General features: G+C 50.6%; 1 long non-coding RNA gene across 1 annotated transcript in view; it reads left to right on the forward strand.

The window, feature by feature from the left end:
- The window catches only part of LOC144828929 (uncharacterized), a 71,001-nt gene extending 51,871 nt beyond the window's left edge, over positions 1 to 19,130 (forward strand). The window contains exon 3 of the long non-coding RNA XR_013610558.1: positions 18,956 to 19,130. This is a non-coding gene — a long non-coding RNA (uncharacterized LOC144828929). The remainder of the gene's footprint in view (positions 1 to 18,955) is intronic.
- The last annotated feature ends 2,540 nt before the right edge of the window (positions 19,131 to 21,670 follow it).

Raw genomic sequence — 21,670 nt, forward strand, 5'->3', positions numbered from 1 at the left:
CATTCATTCATCCATCCATCTATTCATCCAACCATTCCTTTACTCTGCCATCCTTTCACTTATCCATCCACCTATTCATTCACTCACTTGTCCACCCACCCACTCCATTATTTTGCCACCTGTCCATCTACCTGTCATTCACGTATGCTTTCACTCACTCATTCACATTCTCATTCATCCATCCAATCATTCATCCATACATCCTTCTTTTCTTCCTTCCAATATTCCTTCTTTCTTTTCCTGTTCTATTTATGCAGTAACATTCTTCCCTGCTCCTTCTTGCTCTTCTATTGGCCCTGTATTCTAGTGTTAATGATAAGCGATTGTCTGCCGAGTTCCAGACAGAAAAGGCCTAAAATGAGCCCCGCCCCCACCATGCCCCTGCGTCCATGATAAGGATATTAAACATCACCTAGGAGTTCCTTGACGTTACAATGGAGCACGGCCTTCTGACGCGTTCCTCTCTAGGATTATGGAACTCCTGGAAGAAAAGCTCATGACATTACAACGTCCAAGCATATGCGTTAATAATTGAACAGGAAATTGCACGACCCGATGGTTACATTTAGATTGACGAAAAAAGCTAGAGATGGATAAAAACATTTAATTTGGGGCGTGGCCAAGATGGCGACGGAGTGAGACGCTCTCTGCGTTCCCTCCGGCGCCGAATTTAACAAAGCACCGAATAGCACCCCCGGAACCGTGCTTTGACCGGTGGTTCTATTGCCAAAGGGCACCGGAGCGTTGTGGCTGAGTGCTGGTGGCGGCGCTGGTCCCTCGAAGCGTCCCGAGAGGAGAGGCGCGCTCTTGGAGCGGAGGCGGCGGAGGGCCTGTCCGACGCCGGGCTGCAGTAGACGGGAGGCCGACAGGAAGTGCAGGCAGAGCGGTCGCAGAGAGGAACTGCAGGTCGGCCCGAGGCCTGGAGAGGCACCTCGAGAGCTTCAGCAGCCGACGGGATCCCCGGAGGTCGGCGTTTGCCCCGCTACCCCCTTCCCGTGTGTCGAGCTGTGTGAGCGGCGGCGGAGCCGGAGGCTGACTGCGGACCGGCGGAGCAGAGTCCCTGCAGACCGGAGGGAGGTGAGCGCCTGGAGGCGGCCGGGGGGCTCGGGGCCGCGATCTGGCCCGTGAAGGGCGCCGATTGAGCCGGACTGCTAGGCCGGCCTTACGAGGGGGCGACATTGAGCTCTGGCCGGAAGTGAAGACGGCCTGGTGCGGGCTAGGCGGCCCCCTTGAGTGGGACGATTGAGGATTGCGGCCGCAAGTAGCTTCCGCTTACAAGGCGACAGGGACGGCGGCGGTCTGTAGTGGAGGGGGAGGCGAGGCATCTGGAGCCTCTGCTGCGTCCTACAACTTGAGTGAAGCTTGACCTGGAGGGCCTGACCGTGCAGCGCCCCGGGCGCCATTACCTCGCGGAGCAGTGGCCCGAGCGTGTGAGACGTTCCCTGGTCTTTGGGGGCACGCGCACAACTGACCTGTGGCCTGGTGGGGGCTGCCGCAAGATCTGGAGGACTGGCCGTGCAGAGGAGCGGACCTGCGATAGCGGCCCTAACACATCGAAGAAGGTCCCAAGGGGGCCCCGCCTCGGTCGCCCCATCTCGTGGCCGGCGATTGACTCTGTGGGTTGTGGTCGCCGGCGATTGGTGGTCGGACTGGGGAGACGCACACGGCCGGTCTTGATATGGCGAACAACCAGAGGAGGGGGAAGACTACCAAGGATGGCCTGTCCAGGGGCTCCCATCTTCCGCCATCGCCTGGGGGGAGCTCCTCCTCCGCGTCGGGAGACGGCGAGGCGCCGGTCACAAAAGCGTTCATGACGGAGCTATTTGCTTCCATTAAAGATGACATCTCAGAGCTGCGGTCCCAGCTCGCGTCGGACCTTAGGGAGGTGAGGAGAGACCTGGATGGAGTTGGCGAGAGGGTAGCCACCCTCGAGGACCATGATCTTACCTTGGCTAATGATGTACATCAGCTGCAACAGGATGTGCTGCGTCTTAGGGAACAGAATCTGGACCTGCAGTCCCACGCGGAGGACCTGGAGAATCGCTCCAGACGGAACAACATCCGTATTAAGTCGGTGCCTTGGGACGGGGAGTCCGGCGATCTGAGAGGCTATGTACTGGAGCTGTTCCGGCAGATCTTGGGTGACGAAGAACTAACGGATGTTAAGATGGACAGGGCCCATAGGGTTGGTCTTCCTAGGCGCGGGGGGGGCCCTCCGCCTGACATCCTTGTTTGCGTCCACGATTTTCAGTTGAAAGAGCGCATTCTGAAGAAGGCCCGGGAGGCTACGTCTATCCAGTTTCGTGGGCACCACCCGCAGCTGTACCAGGATTTGGCGGCTTCTACTCTACAGAAACGGCGTGAGTTTAGACCAGTGACTGCCTTCCTGCGGGACCGCAACATTGCTTACTCCTGGGGCCACCCGTTCCGCATCATATTTCGTTGGAACAACAGGCTTGAACAGATCAGGTCCCTTCAAGCGGCCATGGATCTACTGGGGATCGACGGCCCGGATGCTTCACCTGGCGATAGGAGTCCATCTGCTAGGGGCCGGCGACGGTCCCCCTCCTGGCACAGGGTGGGCGGGGAGGGGGGGAGGAGGGTGCCTGACAGGCCCACCAGCATGCAAGAACGGGTCGACGCGGTGGCCTCGGTTGCCACTGTCACGCTGTCAGCCTCTCAACTTGGTTCCGGGGCGGCATGATTTCTGACGAGGATTCTGGCTGGCGCCGGAGGGGCGCACCCCTGCAGGTACCGTGGGTTTGTGTGTACTTTGTGAGAAGACACCCAGGTACGAGATTCGTGGGGGACATCGGCCGATGTCTCCTAGCCCTCCCAAGGAGGGCCCCTTTGGACTTCTGATGGTTTGTGAGGGGGTTTCCGGGGGGGGGAGGGTCTTGGGGGGGTTGTTTGGGGTGTTGGGGTTGGGGGGGGGGGTTGGTGGTGACGCAGTCGTGCTGTGGATGGTGTTGTGTGGTGCTGAGAGGGAGAATGGGAGGTGCTGTTGGTATGGGGGATGCGAGGCGGGTGGGCCTGGGACTCGAGGTTGGGACAGTGGGGCGGAGGGTTGGCGGGACCCTGTTCTTACCATGGGTTGTAACCAGGGCATCTTACGGCAGGGGTGGAGGGCCTGCCCCCGAGTTATACAGGATTCTGGTTTTTTGTCTCCCGATGCCTGTTAGCATAGGAACCTGGAACGTTAAGGGACTGAACTCTCCACAGAAACGGCAAAGGGTGTGGAAATATATAACGGACCACCAGTTAGATATAGTGGGTCTGCAGGAAACTCACCTTACACGCGCAGATGAGCTGCGTCTTAAGCATAAGGCATACCCTCTGATATACAGATCCTCTGCGTCCACAAAGCACAAGGGGGTGGCCCTTCTCTTCCGTGCTTCGCTGCGTTTCCAGCCTGAGGCGATTCGCACAGACAGGGAGGGCCGCTGGTTGATGGTGAGGGGGCTGGTTCAGGGGCGGCTCTGTACCTTTATTGTGCTGTATGCTCCTAATACTGGCCAGAATAAGTTTTTGCAAGGTTTGCTGCGTAAAGTGGGTGATTTTGTTGAAGGGCATTTGTTCATCATGGGGGACTGTAATTTGGTGTGGGACGGAGAGCTGGACTGTTCTGGCTCTCGCAGGGCGGATACTGGTGTGTTCTCAGAGGTGTCACGGCAAACGGTTGAGGGCATGGGGTTAGTTGATGGGTGGCGGTCTCTACATCCAACGTCCAGGGATTACACGTTTTTTTCTCATGTGCACCGCACGTATTCACGACTGGACCATATATTCCTTAGCCAGGCTCTTAGAGGAGATGTCCTTGACTCCACCATACTGCCCCTCTCGGTCTCGGACCACAGCATGCTGGTGCTTACACTGCGCTGGTTGCCGGCAGGCTCCGGGCAACGGAAGTGGTACTTCCCGGCATCGGTGCTTCGGGACGAAACTTCTAACAAGGCGCTGCGGGTGGCCATTAGGGAGTTCTTTGCTCTCAATCCACCGTCTGATACCTCGGTGCCCAACACGTGGGATGCCTTTAAGGCGTCCATCAGGGGCACTTGCTTGGGCCTTAACGCTCAGCTCAATAGGATGCGACGCAAGGAGAGGGAGGCCCTGGAGGCTGAACTGGCTACTCTCGAGCAGGCACATAAACTCAACCCCTCGAGGGTGACCCTCCGGCCTCTCACGGCGGTACGGGGGAAACTGAGGGCCCATTACAGTAACAGGGCGGAGTTCACCCTTCTGAGGTTGGGCCGTCAGTCCTACTCTTGTGGCAACAAGGTGGGGAGGCACTTGGCCCGACAGCTTCGTGACAGGCGAGAGCGTGAGTACATTGGAGGGATCCGCGACTCTGCTGGACTACTGCAGCATCGGGACGAGACGAAGGCGGCCATCTTTGGTCGCTTTTACTCGGACCTATACAAGGGGGAGCAAATAGGAACGGCTGCCCAAGAAGATTACCTGGGGCGCCTAACCCTTCCGCAGGTGTCTAAGGAGTGGAATGAGCTCTTAGGGGCACCGATTACCAGGGAGGAGGTGCTAGCGGCTATTAAGAACTTGAAGCTTCACAAGGCGCCTGGCCCGGACGGGTACACTGCTGTGTTTTATAAATCTTACGCCTCCGAGCTCTGTGACTTCTTGGTCGCTCTTTTTAATGACATGGCCGCCTCTGGTTCCTCCACTGGCTCCCTGGCGGAGGCGATGATTACGGTCTTGCCAAAGCCGGGGAAGGATCCGACACAGTGTGCCTCCTTTCGCCCGATAGCGCTTCTTAATCTGGACGCTAAACTGTATTCGGCGATCCTGGCTGGTAGGCTACAAGACCTTATGCCGGCGCTGATCCACCCGGACCAGTCTGGCTTTATCAAGGGGCGCCAGACGCATGATAACACACGTCGGGTGGTGCATCTGATAGAAAAAGCGGAACGCTTTCGTATACCGGCGGTCCTAATAGGCCTGGACGCCGAGAAGGCCTTCGATAGGGTGGATTGGGGGTTCCTCTTCAATACTATGACTGCCTTTGGTTTTTCGGAGACCTTCATCGCTATGGTGAGGGCTAATTACTGCTGCCCCCGGTCCCGGGTTGCGGTGAATGGTCATATGTCAGCATTCTTTGCTCACACTCGCGGCACTAGACAGGGTTGCCCTCTGTCCCCTCTGCTATTCGCGCTGAGCATCGAGCCGCTGGCGGTGGCGGTGCGGGAGCATGAGGGGATCCGAGGTTTACCATTCGCGGGGGAGCAGCATAAGATTTCGCTCTTCGCGGACGATGTCTTGTTCTCTATTGCGGATCCGGAGGGCTCGCTTCCTTACGTCAGGGAGGCATTGCTGGAATTTGAGGAAGTGGCGGGCTTTAAGGTCAACTATAGCAAGTCGCACATCCTGAACCTTACCCTGTCGCAGGTTGAGAGGGACCGGGTGCGGCCGCTGACTCCGTTAGCCTGGGCCGCAGGTTCGATTGTCTACCTGGGGGTCCATCTGACACCGACGGTGGGCGGGCTGTTCCAGGCCAATTTCCCATCCTTGCTGGCGAAATCTCGGGCCGAATTGGACAGGTGGAAGCCGAAATTTCTGTCGTGGCTGGGCAGAATCCATGCCGTGAAGATGGTCCTCCTCCCTAAATTCTTATATTTATTCCAAGCCTTGCCTATCCCCATGGGCAGCGATTTCTTTCGGCACCTCAAGACTTCCTTACTGCGTTTCGTGTGGCAGGGGGGTCAGGCACGGGTGTCATATGCAGTTCTCCGTCGACCGAGATCAGAGGGTGGGGTTGGGCTCCCAGACCTGCAGTTATATTACAAAGCGGCGCAACTGAGAGTTTTGGTAGAGTGGTCGCAACAGACCTCCGAGAAACACTGGCTCCATATGGACCGATGCGTTGCCGGTAGGTCAATTTGGGACTTGGCCTGGAAACCAAAGAAGGACCGCCCCCTCAATGCATATATCAGCACCCCCACCAGCACGGTGTTGAAGGTGTGGGACTCGCTGGCGGGAGATGACCGTTGGACCACATTCCCTTCGCCGTTTACGCCCTTGCATTACAACCCGGCTTTCCCGCCGGCGCTACATGAAGGACCGTTTGCGGTGTGGAGGGAGGGGGGGTGTCGGGCGTTGACCCATTTGTTCCATGGCCTGGACACCCTCACTTTCGCTAATTGTATGAGAGATTATGGGGTCCCCCAGACTGAGCAATTCCGGCATGTTCAGCTGCTTCACTGGGCTACGTCACCTGGAGTGGTGGAGGCGGCTACGAGACCGCCGACGCCGTTTGAAGCCTTTATTTTGCGGACGTCTGCCATGAAAGGGGCCATCTCCTTCATTTACCAGCTGTTGCTTCAATCGACGATATCTCCTCGACCTCGTTACATGGGGCAATGGGAGGAAATGCTGGGGCGAGAGGTCTCGGACGCGGAATGGTCGGCGCTGTGGCGCGATTTGACGTCCTTTAACCATTCCTTGCACTTGAGGGAAGCCCACCTCAAAACGGTCATGCAATGGTATATGTGCCCGACTAGGCTTCACCGCATTTTCCCGGGGACCTCGGATAAGTGCTGGAGGGGTTGCGGACTTCTGGGGGATTTCCGCCATATCTGGTGGGACTGCCCGGTGATCCGTCCGTATTGGGAGGAAATCCTTTCCCATATGAAGGACATTTTGACTTATCCCATTGATGACTCTATGGCTTGCGTCCTGCTAGGACTGCGTGATCCTGGCCTAGTCTATCAGACCAGGGCAGATAAAAAGATTTTGTGGCTGTGCCTCGGCGCAGCGAAGCTCACACTAGCAGCGGCCTGGAAGAAGAAGGAGGCCCCGGCGGTCTCACTGTGGCATGCGCGGTTGTGGAGGTTGCTCAGTTTGGAGAGAGTGGCGGACATCTTCTTGGGCCAGTATAAGAATTTCCGGTATCAGTGGGGTCCTCTGGTTACGTTTCTTTCTAAGGGGTTGCCCTCGGCCGTATGTCCGGCCTCGGTGAGGTCGATGCACCTCTTTCAAGTGTGATGTGGATCTGTTTGAGTGTTGAGTGAATGGCGTCACCACCGGGGGGGAGGGAGGGGGTGGGAAGGGGATGTTGGTTGTTTGGGTTTTTTTGGGCTGTGGAGGATCCACGACTTGACTACCTGCATTGCTTGTATGGAACCTGGAGGTCTGGGGTCCGGCACATTGCGGCACTGGTCGTCTTAGCTGGCCCGGCCTACTGATACGCTGATAGCGCACTGTGTACGGTGGTCCTAATTGCTCTGTTGTCTTGAGCCTGGTCTGGATATGCGTTTGCTATGGCTTGGGTCACTGTTGATGTGCGTACAAGGCTCTTACCTTGCTTTTGGGTACTGTGCGGTTCCCCCGCAGCCCTTTGTTTATTTTTCTATGTAACTCGAAATAAAATAAAAATTTTACAAAAAAAAAACATTTAATTTATGCATGTACATATGTAAGTGGTATTTGTATGTCACCGACCTGGCTGAAAACCAATGGTGCATTGTAGAGGGTCAAAGGCAGAGATTCAATCCCAGAATAAATCTAGGCGGTGGGTGCTGGCCTTTGAGAGAGGAAGTGGACTCTTACTGTGTTAGGATGATATAATGTTCTTCAAAGAGGTGCGTCCTCATCTCTTTCCAAAATTGAAAATGTGTAGGGACACAGCGGCTGGCTGTCAGTGCAGGTCAGCGCGGCGGGGAGGGGGCGGTGGGGAAAGTCGACAGACAGAATAAGGAAAATTAAATAAATAAGTAATTCCTATTCCGTCATCTGTTGACATCCCCCCTCACCCCATCCCACCGCGCTTACCTGCAGGGACCACTGATGATCCACCACTTGGTGGAGGAGACCTCTCGCCTTGTTTATTGACTTATAAAAAGATCAGGCATCCCATGGAAGATGTCCGCTATGTGGCGACGTGTTATTTCTGGAGGTGAATAACTCTAAATATGTGGCTCGTGGACATTACTTGAAAATACAAATTGGGCCAGCAGAAATCAAGCCATCTTTGTTCATTGTTAACAGCAAAAGGAAATTCACGCTAGTGAAGAGAAGCCTTTTCAATTTACAGTGCAAGTGATGACAAGCAGGCCCTGTTTTACTCTATAAAAGATCATGCACTATCCCATCTGAAGTCCAAAAAGACCTGTAGGCTTTATAGAAATCAATAAATAGCCAATGTGCCGCCTAGAAAATAATTGATCAAGTATATTAGAACCCTTTATCACAGTATTACTCCATGATCATGTTAATATCAATCCATTCGATGCTTGCACTCGACATGCAATAAGTCAGAGCTTGCGCGTGCTATGGCGAGTCACTTTATTTGAACCTTTTCCAACACACGCTGCCGCTGAGGGGTGTTTTATCTGGAGAAGATCCCCCACCTTGTTATCCTGTTCTTTACAAGTGCGTCATGCCAGCACACTCCATCATGCTTAATTATAGCACCCCTGAGAACAAAAAACACGCGCGGCGTGCTTACGTTAGGAGCTAATTTAATGGGCTTTAATGAAGATTGGAGCCGACGGTACCGACCCCCTACACGGCCACCCCTCAAGTATTAATCTCCCGCCCCAGAGAGAGGGCGGGGCGCGGGCGCGTGCACTCCCTCATTCCTTATGTGTGCCCGCGTGCTCCTCCAAGCATAGAGCATTGTGAGGCAAGGAGAAGGGCTATATCTCACAAATAAGCTTTTTAAATAATTGGCGAAAGTTAATTAGGAGCCGTACTTCACAGAGCGCGCGGCATACGTAGGACTCTGGCAAGGTTCCTGTGCCTCGCGGCGGCTCGCGCGCCTTGATTGAATTGCATTGATTTATATGGTAGAACGCATTCTGTGGGAATTAAATGAAGCAGACTGTAAATATCGAAGCTCTCAGTGGAAAAAAAAATGTTTTGGGAGCTATATTCTTGAGCATAAATCTCATATTACGTGCGGATTAAGATGCATTTGTAGGGAGTGGACAGGCAAGGTTGTTGGAATATAGTTTTTAAATTGTGTACAGTAGCTGGCAGATGCTTACGGTTTAATATTCATGAGCCTGGTAGAGTCTGGCATTGGCAGCAGACATGGGAACTGGGCCTGAGCGCCGCGGTCGGAGACCAGGGCCGGACTGGCCATAGCGGGCACCGGGCAATCCCCCGGTGCGCCGCACAGGTGGAGGCCGGTTTTGGGCCCCTGGGGGGCCGTTTTTGTTTCGGGGTCTTTTTTGCAACATAGCTGCAAAATCGGCCCTGTAACAAAATCGGCCGAAAACCGGCCCCAGCAAAGAGCTCGGCGGCACCTCCAACACCCCCAAGTGTGGGGGGGCGGCCGAGCACTTTGCCACGGCCAGTTGTGGTTCCCAGTCCGGCCCTGTCGGAAACTAACAGCCCAAGTGAATGCAACCGGATAACTGTGGGGCATATGTACAAAGAAATGGTGCAGCGCGGTGCTGCAAGCAATTTAGCTGCACAGCCTTGTCATTTTAAAAATGCAGGGATGCACCGTATTTACAAGTAAACTCTGCACTCCTGTGTTTTTTCTTGTGCTGGTGCTAAAAAAGCTGCCTAGCGCCAATGTGGAGACTCTTGCGCCATGGTGCAAGGATGCCTGCGTTGCAAGGATGATTGTTTATGTGCAGCAAGGGACACCTTTCTGCACATAAACAATCTTTAAAGGCAATATGCTCCTTCTATGTGTGCTGTGCAGCACACATAAAAATCACATAAGAAGAGCAAAAACGAGGAGAAATAAAGTATTTCTCCTAGTTGCACCAATCTAACGCCTGCTATTCAGTGGCATTAGTTTTTGGCACATCCTTGTAAATCTAGGGCAGCATCAAAAAGCAATGGGTTTTGGGGTGGAACTCCCACAGCAACACCCATTGTATGCCCCTCATGCAGATACCTGCATAAAAGGGCAGATTTTCTCTGGTAGGCCCACCACGCGGATGTTATTGCGTCTATTTCTGCCTTCCGCGTCTTCAGCCCATCGCTCCAGCACCATGAGACGATCCAGGACGCCCGCCATTGTCGCAGATAGCGTGGTCTGTGCAGGGCCAATCTCCTGAAGTGTAGTTTCGGTCTGCTTCACCCGGTCATCAAGTTTCGAGTGATCCGCTCGCAACAAACCCTATCCTGCTGGAGGGCAACTCAAGAGTCCGCTATGGGCGTCAGTATTTTATCCAATTGGAGTTGGATCCCTGGATCTTGTGGCAATTCCTGCTCACCCCTATTCTCCTGAGGCGGGGAGTCAGCGTCAGATGGCGGTGGGTCTCCTTCCTTCCGTCCCCGAGGCTTGCCCATGGCTGCGGCCGTTAGCGCACTCCAATCTTGCGTTGCGGAGCCCCCAATGCCCTCCGATCTATTCTAATGGGCAGCACCTCCCACACTTCGCATAGTCTCTAATGGCCGCCTCTCACTTCAGAAGCGCCGCCCAGGAAAAGCCCCAGCCCCAGCGTGCCGTCCAGTTAGGGCTATGCGTGGTCGTACAGGTTCCACCGCGCAAGTTGCCAGTCCTCTCAGCTCGCCGCCGCCCCCACAAAGCTCCTCTCGCTGTTCTCCAGGCTGGGGTGGCCCCGATTTGTCGCGGTCCTACACTAGAGGGCAAGCCCAGGTCCGCCGCCCGTCACCGCGTTGCTGCGCTCAATCTGCGGCCCCAAGTCCATCCAGCAGCCTTGCTGCAGCTTCCTCCGGGGTGTCATGCGCTCAGCAATATGCTGCTGGGCGGCCGCCTGCACCCCCGCTCAGCATCTCCTTGCAGGGAGGGCGCCGTCAGCCCAGTCACCCCTGCACAGTCAATGCAGCCCCGGGGCCATTCACAGCTGTTCTCAGCGGCACCGCCACCGACCTCCAGGGCCCCCCAAGGCGATCCTGCTCCCAGTCCGCGGTTCACGTCGGCGAGCGGGGGGGGGGTCAAAGGGAGGAAGCCCCAGCCTCTGCCGACTTCCTGTCCGCGGTGGGGCCCCCGATACAGCTCCCCCCACAGGGTCCAGCCACCTCGTGTTCACCCCCAATCAGGTCCGAGGAGACGTCGTCCGGTCCTCAGGCTGGGCGCACCTCCTGCCCAGTTCCGACGCCTCTCGGGGCCCTCCGCGATCCCGGAGGGCCGAACCGCGGGTCCCAGTCGTCCCGTGCCCGCGGCGCTCTCGGCACCCGCTCACCGCGGTCTGGGGCACTTCACCGCTCAGCAGCGCCACCGCAGTCATGCCAGTCTTCCTCGGGGCTCTGCGCTTCACTTTCAGCGCTTCCCCGGTCGCAGCTCTCCGCACCCGATCGCGGCAGTCAGCGCCGGCTCCGGCACCCGGAGTAGGTGACGGGGATTGGCGCCATCTTGGATCGTCCAGCGGCCGGCACCTTCGCTCAAGCCAAAAGCCCCCGCAACCGTTTCGTGCCTGGACTCGGGCAAATCTCAACGCCCGTCAACTCCAGGTCGCCCCCTGCTCAATTGGCTCCGCTTGGGGGACTGAGAGATGCCGGAATCAGGATAAAATTGGGGATCGGGCGCGGAGCTCAGTGCTCACGCAGCCTGTCCCATCGGCTCCCAAGCCACGCCCCCGTGAAAGGGTACGATATTTACAAAGTGGCATTAAGTCACACAAAGTGGCTTAATGCTGCTTTATAAATATGGAACAGGGCATTGCACCACCAGATCCTCATTAAAAGTAACACTCTGATGGCACAATGCCCTTGTAAATATGGCCTTGTGTTTTTTACGTGGTCAGCCCGGGCAAAATACAGAGCCTTTTTACTATATTTTGATGCACAGCAGAGCAGCAAGCCTTCCTGCAGCGCTGCCGAGCTTCAAAGTAAAAGGGCAGGAATTTACTGTATCTACAAGATACAGTGCTTTTCTGTCCTTCTCCCCTGAGCCGGTGCACAAACAGCAGCCATGCACCAATGCAGATACCCTTGCGCCATGGTGTAAGTGTCGCTGCATTACAGGGATGATTATTGTTGTGCAGGAAGGGACACCTATCTTGACTCGCTGCAGTGACAATTTGTTCTAATTACAAGAGAGCCGTTGTGCTCTATTTTACAATTCAATTTATGGTGGTTTCAGCTGTCTTAGATGATGTACCAGGGCAATGTAATGGCGCTTTTGAGAAATATTCAGCAGGATTCCGATCTTTCCCTGGACGATGAACTATCATGTAGTACTATTCGTGTAATCTCAGACCTCAACGTTCTGTACAAGGAGGCATCTTGGCTTTTGAATTGCCAAATATTGTTAATAGTGCTTGATGATTGGTGACTACTGTGGACGGCTTTCCATATAAGAACACATGGAAATAGTCACAAGCCCACACCACTGCCAAGCTTTCTTTCTCAGGTTGTGAATAAGCATGCTCAGTTTGTCACAAGCTTTTACAGGAGTAAGCCACGATATACCTTAGGGCATTTGGCTATCCATTGCACTGCACAAGGATTGCACTTAACCCGATGGGACCAGTATCAACTACAACCTATGTATGAAGCTTGAGATCAAAGTAGGCCACCTCAGTGGGACTCTCAATGGCTTGCTTGATTCTTTTGAAACTTGCCTTGCACTCACATGATCACTGAAAGACAACCTTCTTTTTAGTCAGTTCTTGTAACGGTGCACTGACCATGGCAAAATCTTGTATGTATCTAGAACTGAAATTGACCATTTCAAGAAAGGAACGTAACATAGAAAGGTCCTGTGGGGGATAAGCAGTAGATAATGCTTGCACTTTAGCTGGATCAGGTGTCATACCCTCATCCGCAAAGATGTGGCAAAAGAAATTACATTTGTCTTATGGAATTCACGCTTGTCAGCATTCAATCAAAGTAGCATCATTTAGTAAACAACATACTTGCTTGAGAGTTTTGTCATGCTCTTTCGGAGTCCGAAGACTAATATTTCATCACTATAGTTGAAGGCATTTACAAACGGCTGTAAGATACATCGGATGACGTCTTGGAAAAGTTCTGCAGCAGAGGTTATACCAGAACTCAGCCACTTGTAGCGAAACAGACATTGTGTGTACAGAAGGTTGTAATGTACCTGCAATTCTCTTCAAGTTGCAACTGGCGATATCCTTTGTTTAAGTCGTATTGAGAGAAAAACTTTGCACAATTCAGTTGAGTTACCATATCCGCAATGTGCGCACCTGGATGTCGTTCTGTCTCGATTGCCTTATTGGCCTGACGTTTGTCAAGGCAAACACGTACAGCTCCTTCACTGTCTCTTTTAGGCGCTATTACTATGGGAGAAACCCATGGCATTGGAACAGTGAATCATTCAATTATGTGGTGTTTGAGCAACAAGTTAAATTCTCTTTCAACAGCTTTTCACAAGTGAAATGCAATTTGTCTATGTCTTTGAGTAACAGGTCTAACATCCTCATTTATATGTAACTGTACTTTCATGGGTTAAACGTTAATAACCTATGAAATAATGTTGGAAATTGACTTACTATTTCATGATGAGTATCCTTTTTGTAGTTCACTGATATCATCCCACACCAGCAGTGCAGGTAAAACTGAAAAGAGGGGCACTTGAAGCCGTACCTTGAATTACATGAATGGGCTCTTTTACCACCGTTTTCATGTGTTTCATCGTAGCTACAAATGACCCTTGACATTTTAATGGTATTGATGCAGCCCATGTATATACTTAAAATTTTGATGGGATAAGTTGTGGTAAGGGAGGCAATTCACAATATTTCTCCTAAGCCATAATATTTATCGATGCACTGCTATCAATAATAAAGGTATCAAACACCCACTTATTTTCAAGGTAATCTTCAGACAATGTTTGTATGTCTTTGGTGATTTTTCATGTCGATCATTCGTTTGTCTGTGTTTTTTCTCACATTCGACCAGTCCCACATGTTCATGCTTCTCTGAAGTAAACATCAACATTGCAGAATTATCATTGTCACTTTCACTTGAAACTGACACTGAGGAACTCTTTGACGATGATTTTAATGATGATCAACTTTGTTTGGTGTTGATTTGCCTCATTTAAGGATCGCATGGAGTGTTGTTGATGTAGCGCTCGGTTGGCCACTATCTCTTCACGCTGGGACCCACTTACTTTTCACTTCACCTTGCAAAACCACCACAAAATGGTTCGCCTACCACAGCCTTTGCAAATCTGTCCAATTGCGGGACATCTACTGTCATGTGGAAATGACAACACACATCTGAAAAACATTTTCTTCTTCTGTGGAGACATCACTGCGTCCCTCAGCTTTATGTTTTAGCTTACTTTTCATATTCATGACTCACACATTCTGGACACCTCCTGCCTCTAGGTGAGCCACTTGTCGATTAGCACGCTCCTCAGCACGGGCAGCCGTGATTACTTGCTATAAGCTCAGAGTTTCATCAGCATTCATCATCAAAAAGAATCTGACAAATATCCGTCTAAAACTCCAAGGTGTATAGCTTCCTCATCATTAATCTCATTGAATTTACAGTGCTCTATAAGGAGGTCTAGCCTCTCAACAAACTCATCAATGGCTTCTCCCACTCTTTGGCATTCTTGACTGAATATGTAAGTTTCGTAGTCTACATTTGGTACTGGATTGAACTTGACATTCAAGGCTGCTTTGATTTGATGTTACGTCATTTCACCAACTTTTTTATGGGTTCTTTTACACCTTCACCAGCCATGTTCTTCAGATAATTGATACTCTTTTTGTAATCTGCTTCATATATTGCATCTATGAAATCCTCAAATGTCTCTATCCAAGCAGTCCATTGATTTCCAACAATGTGTGTTTTGGCAGTATCAAATGATGATGGCCGTTTTAAGAAATCAGCAGCAGTATAACCATTGATGGACAGCAGGTGTCTCTCTAACACTTCTTGGTAAGCTTGCTCATGCAAACCATTTACAGAGCCTTGTGACATGCTGGCTTCAGGGTCAACCTTGACACTTTGGAGGAGTTTTGGCCTCACCTTTGCTCTCCATTGGAGCTCTTTATTTTGATGGAGATCTGTAGGGTTGTTCTGAGCCCTTACTCAGGAGCTTTAGTGGTGGGCTTCTTGGTTTATGGACAGCTTTGCAAGCAAAACCCGGCCCTCCCTATGTGGCCACTTCACTGCAGGCTATGGTCTGATGTCTCTCTTTAGTTGTTTCGGTAAGTAAACAAGTCTTTTCGTATTCAAATGATTTTATAAGCGAATAACATTATGACTTTTAATTAGTTTTGCACTTAAATGTCTCTTTGTAACCACCTGGTTGCTCTCTGCGTCTTCGCATGTCAGATTACAGCCTTTCATGCACTGGATTATCACAATACACTGCTTTTCCAGACCTGGTTGCCTCCGCCTTTAGCACTATCACTCCATATGACATATAGCATTAATCTGTGTAGTGTTGCGGTACCACTGTTTGCAACCTTTTCATTTGATTCTCGGCCACCGATGTGTAGATTTTCAATGATGATTTCTTTGTCCTCTAAAGATTTACACAGGCTGATGTTGCACTGAGACTCCACAGGTGCCAGCGTCGATTCTGCACTTCGACAGCAGCACTCGTGGCACGAACAAGCAGTGAGCTGGACCATGGCAAACTCTCTGTGAGAGCGATGTCGATTTATGAGTTACTTATCCTCTACTTGTCACCAGTTGTAGCGTCCTACCCATCCTAGGCATTCGTCAATGACTATGCCACAAATGGAGAGTAGTTATACATGTCTTTATTCTTCAGCGTTTAAGCAAGAACTCAACGTTCTACTGCTGCATTCACTTCACCACGCTCCAAAGCCTACGGCACAGGTTTACAGAGTCCATCAGGAGCCAAAAGAGTTCCGTCATTCTTGATTTGCACAACACTATGAGGTGGAGTGGTTGTAAGAGCATTTTCACAGAAACCCAACAGCTTAGTCCGTAGAGATATACATATGCATAAGGAGCAGAGAGAGACAGAGACTGATGTCCTTTTCATTGCTCGAAGATCTCCGAGATACTTATCCAGTCTGCCTAGTGGGGCTAGGCACAACTATCCATAATCAAGGTACTCAAGTCTGCCAGAAGATATATACCACCATATTGAGGTGGAGAGAGCTATAAATACATATCTCGGAAGAAGCTAACTGTTATTTCTCCAATTGTCTAAAGCAATTTATAAACTGACAGAATTAACCAAGCGAACCCCATGAGAATGCCACGATGCTTTAACTTTATGCCTTCCCACATAAAACAGGGAAGTAGTTTGCATTCATTTACGCAAGGCATAGGTGTGAAACTAGCTATAACATTAAAACCGGCATTCTGGGCCCAATTCACAAGGGTAAACTTACACTTTTGTGTAAGTTTCCTACTTTTCGGTTTTCACAAAGGTAAACTTGGACCAAAAGTCTAACTTTACTACTTTTCGGTATTCACAAAAGTGAACTTAGACCAAAAGTCTAACTGTACTACTTTTCGAAATTCACAAAGGTGAACTTAGACCAAAAGTCTAACTGTACTACTTTTCGGTATTCACAAAGGTAATTTACTACAAGTAAAGTTAGACTTTTGGTCTAAGTTTACCTTTGTGAATACAGAAAAGTAGTAAAGTTAGACTTTGGGAGGCTAGGTCCTAAGTTGGTGGCGTGACGACGCTGAGGTGACTGCGAAGCAGCGTCTCATCAACCTCTCTCTTTGCCCTGCAGGACAGATCAACGCTGACAATTAGCAGCAGACACGGGCTATCGGACCTGTATCGAGAGGCGCAAAGGGGTTGTGTCTCAATAGATATGGCTAAGGCGTGGGATCATGAAGTGGATTGCCTCAAAGAACCCGAACAAGTAACCCCTGATCGTTCCCATTGCATGAGAGTGGATCGAATGAGGAACAGAACTAAACACACATACTGTTGTCCTACCGTGGGCTGAATGGGACTACTTCTGTGTGATGTTCATATGTGAGGAGTACATAATGTTTAATGGGAAAATTACGGACCAGCACATTGGTGGGGGGAAATTGGGGTGAGAGGAGTAACTGTCAGGGCCGGACTGGCTGTAGCGGGCACTAGGCGTTTTCCCAGTAGGCGGGAAGGGTGGAGGCCGGTTTTGGACTCCTGGGGGGAGGTTTTGTTACAGGTGACTGGTTTTGCAGCAGTGCTCCAATATTGTCCACCTGTAACAAAAGTAGCAGCGGAAGTGGTGCTTCCCACTCGCAGCCCCGCCCCTTGGGGGCCTATTGAGCTGATTGCCTGGGCTGGTTCCAGTTCCCAGTCCGGCCTGAGTTACAGTGTGCATTGGAAAGGGAATGCTTCCATTATCAAATGATGTGCCTCAACTAAATATCCTTCAATAGCTTCAATGTGATACATGAAGACTGTTACATGCCACACATTGACCTAACTGATGTAACAGTTTCTGACCCAGACGAGTAGTGTTTGTAGTGTTGGAAACTTCAAAAATATGCTGTTTAAAAAAAAGACACATTTTTTTGCAAGAGTGGCTACATGGTATACTTGTGCTGGATGTATGGAATGTGTTCTGTTGATGTGTCTATGTGTTGTTTCTTTCTCTAAAGTGTCGTTTGGAGCTACATGATAACAGACAGCACGCATATAGGTGATTTGTTTGGTGTACGTTCTGTCCAATGTATTCAGCCGGATGCTGGACTGTCCTGTGGGAGCAAGACATATAATACATTTTTTAGGTTGCTTACATGTGATAAGCATTAGTTAGTTTTCACATACATTGAACGAAGACATATTATTGTTCCCAGACTTTTCACATAAGAGAAAAGGAAGATGTATGAGGTCTTAAATGCTTGTATCCAACCACAATTCCTGGCTGGAGTTGTACTGGAACGAGGCCCTTAGCATGCATCTATCGAAGTGCAGTGTCGCTCGGGGGTTCAGATGAAGCCACGAGCTACAATGGGAGCAGGTGTTTTACCCCTCTGGTTCCAGGAAAAGCTATATGGGTAACTAGATGGAAGGGGAGATGGGTAAACTCCCTTAAGCAGGGGCATATAGTGAGGAAAAGGGAGAGCTGCCATAATAAATCCATGGCCCTCTGGAAGGGGAGAGAGGATTCAGAGGCCAATAGGAAGGGAAGGAATGGTGTTATACTGGACTCAATTTTTGAGCAGCCCGGGGAATGGGGACCCCCACTGCCAGCTGGGACACAAAATTGGTGTGCACCCTGCCAATATAGGAAGTAGTGGCAAAAAATGACATATAGCAGAGCACAACAGAAGAGCAGGTGAAGGACCCATGGCTCCAACAGACAAGAAGTGGTGCAGAACTAACATTCCAGGAGCTTAGCTACAGCCAATCATAGCACAGAAGCAAAGAAAAGGATGAACCAATGCCCGCTCTGGGATCCACCGCACACGTATGATTATGCGAGGTCCTGTATCAACCGTTAAGGAAAGTGAAGATCATTAGAGGTGAGGCCCAACAAGGGACAGACATATGTGGCTATTTTTAACCTTCTTCACCACATAGAAAAGAAAGATCATTGTCCTGGATGGCCAACAGCCCGATATGAAACTCAGATCGAAGCACAGACACAGGCACACACAACCAACCACCATAAGAACACCAAGGCAACAGACAACCATACATAAAAAAAAATCGGTATTTGCTGTGTGGAAGAGCAGAAGAAGGGTGATGGGGAGACGGATAAAAGGTCAGAGCCAGTGGCTCAGCGCTGTAGGAGCTTATTTGAATTTGCCAATACAGTGTGTTTTAGGAAAAAGGAAGAACCCCCCCCCCTGCTGATTGTTCTTGTCCACTCTGTCAAAATGATTTTCAAAATGTGAATCATATTTTATTTGCTTTTCCAACCCTTCACATGGCATGATTACGATAACTCGAGAATGGCAAAATAAGCCGTTTATTTTTTCATGGATCTCCTTCCACCGTCTAACAGTTACGTTTTTAATTATTTTTACAATCACTTTTAAATCTGTATTAATTTGTATAATGTTGTATAGCTTCCTCTTGTATCTTATATTTATTGACTTTCTGAAAAAGTCATTAAAAATGTTATATTAAACTTAACTTATTTTAATCTAGAAGCGGAGGCGGGCAGGCGATAAGGTGAAGGTAAACAGTGTGCTCTCCAACTGGAAGAAAGCTGAGGGGAAGAAAGGCTAAGAATACTGGGGCCTGCACCAGCCACAATGCAGACAGTGCCAGCTCTACCCACCGCGCAAAAGGCTGAAAGCCCACCCTGGACAGAAATACTTGAGGGAGGCAATGAGCAGGTGCAGGAGGGCATTTGAATGGATTAATGGAACTCCTCAAGGTTAGCCCAGCCCCCTACACCTAAAGAGGGAGTTTGAGAGCTAACTACATGGGAAGGGGAGAGGCCATGAAGTAAGAAGATCAAGGACTTCAAAAATTGCTATGGTGACGGTGTGAAGCACCGGGATCCATGTAGCATCAAATGCTAATATGTTATTCAGCTTATATCAATATTTGTTCATTCTTGGTCCCCTGAGTGGTAATTCTGCTGCTGAAAACCAATGCCTGTAAACTGTATGCAGCTTGACGAATGTCTCTGCGGTTTAAAGCCGAATCCAGTAATGTATAAGTAATTTGTGTGATAGTTCTGCTGTTTGAAGCCTGAGACTGCAAGTTCTGTCTCACATTGGTGCTTGCTACCAGCTGTCGAATGCGGGTGCCTGTAAGTTTCGAATACGTTGAGCAATAACTTCGGTGCTGAAGGCTGTACATTCTGTGTCACATGAGGGATAATTCAGCTCTACAAGAGCCCAGTGGTGTAGCTAGACCTGAGACAGCCCGGGGCGGTACCGGCATTTGCTGGTACCGCCCCGCACTCGCACTCCTTGAAGGGGGGGTGCTGGCGAATCCACTGATTGCCGCCCGCGACGGTGTCACACTGAAGGCGGCAGGTGAGAGCTGGGAGAACGGAATTTTGCCATTTTGTCACCACCCTCGGTGACATTTTGTCACCCCCCTCAGTGATGACACCCGGGGCGGCCCGCACCCACTGCACCCCCTTCCTATGCCACTGCAAGAGTTGGTAAGGTTTGTGAGCATGATATATTGCTCTGCTCCTAAAGCTAGATCTAGCAAGTATTTAGGTGCACAAATTGTTTTGTGAAGTGGGCTGGAGGCAAAACATCTGGACTGTTCTAGACCAGACTTTCTGGAAGGCACTGGATGCACCACAGTGTAAGGCAAACCAGTGGCCGTAACCTGTATAGGGCACACTTTCCGTATTTGCACCACTGTGCACCTTAAAACAGGTGCGCAAGGTGCAAACAGGGAATGTGTGTCCTATTACACAGAATGCTTTGAAGTAGCTGCTCCATGTTTCACTGTGCAGGCGGAGCCCGCCTGCAAGGGGATGTCTAGGTAGTATACTTGTCCCCCTTCCAGAGGGCTGTTATCAGGGGACGCACTTACAGTGTGCCTCCTGACAACTTATTTGCCTCTGCGCCCGCTTCTATAATAAGACGCAGGTGCAGAAGCAAAGGGATTCCCTCATTTGCATGAAACCACATGCCCATGGAAATGAGGGAACACTCTCTGGTGATATATATGTGCCAGCGCCATCTGTATTACAGAAAGGAACACTCAAGCATCTGCGTCCCTTTCTGTAATACCAAGGTGCCCCATGGACTCGCAACGCGGGCGTACATGCCCGTTTCACAACCGGGGGTACTTTCCATAATACTATCTCAGGAGCGCATGTCCTCTTTCTCAGGCATGAACTCATGTGGAATGTTCTCTCGTCTTTGAAGCCCGTTGGAGCAAAGCTCCTCATATCATTTATAAGGAGTAACAGACGATTGAGTCAATCATAAATTTTGGAACACACTACTATAAAGACGTAAAAGCATGCCTTTATGAACATATAAAAACATCCCGGTTATAGATGAGCGCTAACGATGTTCAGAGCGCGAGGAAAACGCTTGCAGAGTTCACCAGTGGTAGCTCCTCTGCTTTTTTGCAGTGACACAAAAGGAAAATAAAATGATAATATCTCGCAATATTATCACTTTGTTTTCTCCTACTTCCTCCCGCCTTGTGTTTTAAGGGCGGGGGCAGGGCAGGAGATGTAGCACCCTCCTAAAGTGCCCAGTGACTTCTTGGCTGACCCTCCCGGGCCACCCTAAACAGTCTTGCGCACTTTGCATACTCTTCATGCAGGCTGCATTACAGCCTACATGGAGAACATGCCCAGGCCCCCAGTCAGCGCCTGAGTGCCAAAACAGGGTGCTCAGACCAATCATAACGCTGCTACGGCAGCGTTGTGATTGTCTGGCTAGTCACCTGGGTGTTCTTCCAGTAAAGCCAAGTGAGGGAGCATGGACGTAGGAAGTGTGGGGGACGCGGGGGACATATCCCCCCAGATTTTGGAGTGGGAGGGACACAGGGGACAAGGGTGGGGGGACGAGGGGACAAAAGAATTTGCCCTCTCCCTTATGTTATTCGCAGGGCCATTAGCGCGCGAAAGCGCTACCTAATGGCCCTGTACTTGACCCTCACCTGCCTGCAGTCAAAGAGGCCACCCGCCCTCTGCCCTTTGTTATTCTGCAGTAAGGCTTGGCCAGTCTGGGAAGGGCAGAGAAAGAAAAAAACTCTTGTTGGCAAGGACAATGTCCGCTTTTCCTGCTCTGCCTCTGGTAGCTTCCCTCCTCCCCCCTCTCTCTCTCTCTCTCTTTATTCCTCCATCTCTTTCTGTCTCTGTCTCGCTTATCCTTAAGTGCTGATTTCAAAAGACAGCTGATACATACTCTCTTTTGCCTCTCCTTTTCT

This window comes from Lissotriton helveticus, chromosome 4_1 (assembly GCF_964261635.1).
Source record: "Lissotriton helveticus chromosome 4_1, aLisHel1.1, whole genome shotgun sequence".
In the NCBI taxonomy this organism is placed as follows: domain Eukaryota; kingdom Metazoa; phylum Chordata; class Amphibia; order Caudata; family Salamandridae; genus Lissotriton; species Lissotriton helveticus.